Raw genomic sequence first — 5724 nt, forward strand, 5'->3', positions numbered from 1 at the left:
GTTTGTCTCGTTACTTGATCTCTGAAGGTTTATTTTTTGCCATTTTTGGCATATGCGATCTCAAAGCATATACAAATAAGTTTGATGATTGGATCGTTGACACTGGTTTTGTACGATGTGTATCCCATTAAAACAATAGATTCCCTAACACTTATATTTTATTTATACTTTCATCAAGTATAACATAAGATTTTGTGGTATCCACTTATGTAAATGTTTTAAATTGACGATCGAATCAATTCCTTGTATTCATATAGGAACTAGGAGTGTAGTTGTAAAAAATCATCAAAATCGGAGTTAAAGTAACTGTTAAATCTTGATTTTTTCGTTTATAACCGTCGAAAAGTTTTGTCCCATTACCTAATCTATGAAGGTTTGTTTTTGCCATTTTTTGCATATGCGATCTCGAAGCATATACAAACAAATTTGACGGTGGGATCGTTGAAACTAGTTTCGTACAATGCGTATCCCATTAAAACGATAGATTCTCTAACACTTATATTTTATTTATACTTTTATCAAGTATAACATAAGATTTTGTGGTATCCACTTGCGTAAATGTTTTAAATTGACGATCGACCCAATTCCTTGTATTCATATATGATCTAGGAGTGTAGCTGTTAAAAATAATCAAAATCGGAGTTAAAATAACCGCTAAATCGTGATTTTTTCGTTTATAATCGTCGAAACGTTTTCTCCTGTTACTTGATCTTTGAAGATTTGTTTTTTTTCCATTTTTGGCATATGCGATCTTGAAGCATATACAAATAATTTGACGGTTGGATCATTGAAACTAGTTTTGTACAATGCGTATCCTATTAAAACAATAGATTCCCTAACACTTAATTTTATTTATACTTTTATCAAGTATAACATAAGATTTTGTGGTATCCACTTGTGTAAATGTTTTAAATTGACGATCGAATCAATTCCTTCTATTCATATAGGATCCATGAGTGTGGTTGTAAAAAATCATCAAAATCGGAGTTAAAATAACCATTAAATCTTGATTTTTTCGTTTATAACCGTCGAAAAGTTTTGTCCTGTTACCTGATCTCTGAAAGTTTGTTTTTTTCCATTTTTGGTGTATGCGATCTTGAAGCATATACAAACAAATTTGACGGTTGGATCGTTGAAACTAGTTTCGTACAATGCGTATCCCATTAAAACGATAGATTCTCTAACACTTATATTTTATTTATACTTTCATCAAGTATAACATAAGATTTTGTGGTATCCATTTGTGTAAATGTTTTAAATGGGTGATCGAACCGATTCCTTGTATTCATATAGGATCCAAGAGTGTAGCTGTAAAAAATCATCAAAATCGGAGTTAAAATAACCGTTAAATCGTGATTTTTTTCGTTTATAACCGTCGAAAAGTTTTGTCCCGTTACTTGATCTTTGAAGGTTTGTTTTTTTTTCCATTTTTGGCGTATGCGATTTTGAAGCATATACAAACAAGTTTGACAATTGGATTGTTGAAACTAGTTTTGTACAATGCGTATCCCATTAAAACAATAGATTCCCTAACACTTATATTTTATTTATACTTTCATTAAGTATAACATAAGATTTTGTAGTATCCACTTGTGTAAATGTTTTAAATTGACGATCGAATTAGTTCCTTGTATTCATATTGGATCCAGGAGTGTAGTTGTAAAAAATCATCAAAATCGTTGTTAAAATAACTGTTAAATCGTGATTTTTTCGTTTATAGCCGTCGAAAAGTTTTGTCCTGTTACTTGATCTCTGAAGGTTTGTTTTTGGCCATTTTTGGTGTATGCGATCTCGAAATATATACAAACAAATTTGACGGTTAGATCGTTGAAATTAGTTTCGTAAAATGCGGTATCGCATCAAGTTCAATAGTATATATATTTATTAAGTAGATTTAAATTTATTTATTTTTTACATATAATACTTAAGAAATTGAATGATATGTATATTTATTAAGTAGCTACCAATTTATTAGTCTGGTTTTTGTTAGTAAAATATATTATTATGGGTTTTATGTAAAAATAAGTAAATTTAAAGTGAGTATAGTCACATTTTTAATAAATTTTATAATAATTTTTTTTAAAGAAAAAATACCTTGTGGGACGCCTTTATGCTCGCGCAAAAACACTTTGCGCGACATCGAATGGTATACCTACGTCGCGCCAATTTTGAATATTTTGGCGCAAGTGTAAAAAATAAGCGCCAGTTTTGATAATTTTGGACAAAATCTTCCCAGACCCCTTCGCTCTTCACGCCCTCCTCTTCTTCCCAGACCCTTTTTCTCTCTCTCTCACTTGGTCTCTCTCTTCCGTAGCCTTCCTCCTCTTCGCTCATCACACCCTCTCTCCCGTAGGCTTCCTCCTCTTCGCTCATCACGCTCGAACCCCAAATCTTGAACCCCAAATTGCCCTAATCTCGAACCCACTGTCGGTTGTCTCTCTCCCTCTCGTTCCAAACGACGGGCAGCCACCACCCCCTTCGTCGTGCTCGTCTCTCTCCTTGAAAGTAAGTCTAATTACAAATTATGGAATTGTGAAATTAAGGATTTTGATTGTGAATTGAGATGAATTTTAGAATTTAGGGTTTTAATTTGGGATAAATTACTAGGGCATGGGATGGATTTCAAGGTTTAAAAAATTGTGAATGGGAATTAGGGTTTTAATTTTGAAATGGGGATTGAATCAGGTTTTTATTTGGGATAAATTATTAGGAAATGGGCTAAATTTCAGGTTTAAGAATTTCTCTCTATGTATGTTAATAGTTGTCGTTACAGTTTAAGAGACTGGAATCATTGTAGCCGTTCAAGGCCAAAAGTTGGGGTTAGTTTGTGCTTACTATGGATTGAAGAAGCCTCCTTATAATCTTGTAAGTAAACTAGTTTCTCCTTAAACCAATTTTAAGGACATGAAATTGGGTTGGCCAAGTCAGCTTCCAGTGTCACATTAGGTGCACTAAGAGAAGTTTTGCAGTTTCTTATTACCTGATTGGATTTGCAAGATACTTTAGTAATTTTATTGTTTGGTTTCTGAAGTTCGTGTGGTGTAGCATTTGATTCTATGAAAGCCCTCAGTTGTGGCAGTTATTCATCTCGTGTTGTAAATCTTATTGTGTAGAGATTACTATTCTGTTTCGAGCTGCTTATTCTTGTCACGTGATGATACATACATGTAATTATATTATGCTTGCAATATGCATATGATCTTCCTTGACTGAAATGTAATGTTTTTGTTTTCAGGATGCTTTGGAGCCGTATATGAGTCAGAGAACATTGGAAGTTCATTGGGGAGGCCATCATCGAAACTATGCGGAAGGTCTGAACAAACAACTGGAGAAGAGTGACGTACTATATGGCTACACTTTCGATGAACTTGTCAAAGCAACATATAATAATGGGATCCTTTACCTGAATTTAACAACGTTGCTTAGGTATCTACAAAATCATTAGCTAATTTGTATACTTTTCTTGACCAGATCATTTTTAAATGCTATAAATGAGCTTGCATAGGGATCACTGATCAAAGATATGAAACGTTTAGCTACAGGCTGTTATTTGCTTAGTTGACTTTCTTAAATGTACTACCACTGGACAATATGTGATATAATCGTGTAGCCTGAAGCAGAACTGATTCTAAATCTTGTTCAAAATTTTAGTTTTCCTGATAGGTTGTTCCTAAAGGTTTAGTGCAGTTTCGGACTGGTTTAAGACTCGCTAACTTGAAGTCCAGTCTTGGTCATAGCATGAAAAAACGTTGCAAACGGGTGACATGTTGCGTAAAGTGATTTGCAACAAGGAAAGTTTTCACTTTCCTTGTTTTCATTTTCATTTTCACCTAATGTGCTTACTATTAACAAAACTTGCAGATATCAAAGTATCGAAAACTACTTAGAGTTGTTACAGCATCATCATCATCTGACCTGAGACACTGATATTTCTCATAAGAAGAGTAATATCTGGTTTTCAGTTTCTTGAGATCCAAAAGCTAACTGAAATAGCTGTCATGATGGATACAGGGGAATTTGGTTTGTATTTATAATTTCTGTCCTGGATTATGTTAGGTTGATTATGTGTGGGTTATCATTGCTTCAAGAAGATTGTGTTAATAGTCAAAAAATCGTGAGCATAGTACAATGATATCTGCACTGTATGGGTAGGAAAATTTAGAGAAGGAATGAGGGTTCTAGATATCAGATATCATTAAAAGGCCATTACAGATTCTTTTTTACAATACTGCTACAGTTTTCTATTCTAAGAACAACAAGAGGTCTTCAGGAACCAAGCACATGAATATCAAGCACAGATTGGTCAGGGAAAAGGTCAAGACATTTACATTGGTTCATTATTTATGGACTTAATTTCGAGCTTTGATATGCTGAGTTAGTAGGAGTATGAAATGGTTATGGTTCGAGTTAAATAAGCTAGTTTTCTCACAGAACCTTGAGTTATAGTTTGTTTCTAAATGGTTTGAATTCATGCATTTATCTTCATTGTTAGTCGTTTTTGTCTAGTTTTAATTACATGTCTTGTTTGGTGAATATATCTATATCTGCACTTGATGAAATTACAGTTAACCATCTTAGTAAAAGGTTCCTCTTTTAAATTGCACTTGTAATTACCATACCAAAATCTTACAGTGGAATCTCAACATAAAAAACTGCGATAATTTGATTATCCCCAAGCCCCAAACGCCCTCCCCACCCCATTCGCCTCTTTTGCGCTCCTTTGGCTCCTTTTTGGTCGTTTTGTCTCTTCATACTTTGGTCATGTATTCATATATTTCTGGTACATTGTTGTAGGTGAATACACACCTCATGCCTCGCCCAATATTACTTACTAGGCATGGAGAGAGTAAGGATAATGTTAGAGGCAGAATTGGAGAAGACAATCCTTTGAGGTTTGTCTTTGCTGTTGATTATCTTGATTAACAACACTGGTTTATTCATGTTAAAATATGCAAAGTATAGTAACCGCTCAAACTTATCTGATCCTTAATTATTTTCTCGTTTTTTTACACTTAAGTATGCTGCTATTCATGTTTCTATTTGCTAACATACAATGGTGTTGCTCCCGCCACAGTTTCATTTCAGTCTATTATACAATTTGGTTTTGCCTCATTATAAGACCTGTTCCTTTGAAGGAAGAAGTGACAACCCTAAGGGGTTAGCTTGCGGTCCATGGCGAGCAGGTTGAGGAGATGAAGGCCTATGCCGGGCACATGAGAGATCTTGTACGAGCCATACAGATGTCCGACCTCCAAATCTCGCTACCAATACCTAATCTTGCTACATCTTCAACCTTTGAGCCATTTCACTCTGCCAATACCCAGTAGCCATTCCACTTAGACAATTACTTGTAGTTTTTTCTTTTTTTGTTCAGACATCTTGTATGTATATTTTCATATATTTTATAATTAAATAATTTTCTTTGGTTAATTAATTATTGTTTATAATTTAATTACAATATTATTAAAAATTAAAAAAAAAAATTTTTGACCAAAACAAAAAAAGGGGTCTCTTGTGCGACGTACGGTGCGTCACTCAAAGAGGCTTTGCGCGACACACCGTACGTAGCGCAAAGTGGCTTTGCACGATGCAGGACGTGCGTCGTTCAAAGCAGCTTTGTGTGACGTAAGGGCATGCGTCGCGCAAAGCCTCTTTGCGCAACACATGTTACTTCTTCATCACGCAAACCTTACCGTCACTGCTTTGGCGCGACGGTCAGTGCGC

At 34.6% G+C, this 5724-nt stretch overlaps 1 pseudogene; it reads left to right on the top strand.

The window, feature by feature from the left end:
* The first annotated feature begins 2194 nt into the window (after window positions 1-2194).
* On the top strand, window positions 2195-5430 carry LOC126618767 (uncharacterized; annotated as a pseudogene).
* The last annotated feature ends 294 nt before the right edge of the window (window positions 5431-5724 follow it).

Source organism: Malus sylvestris, chromosome 4 (genome assembly GCF_916048215.2).
Source record: "Malus sylvestris chromosome 4, drMalSylv7.2, whole genome shotgun sequence".
NCBI lineage: Eukaryota > Viridiplantae > Streptophyta > Magnoliopsida > Rosales > Rosaceae > Malus > Malus sylvestris.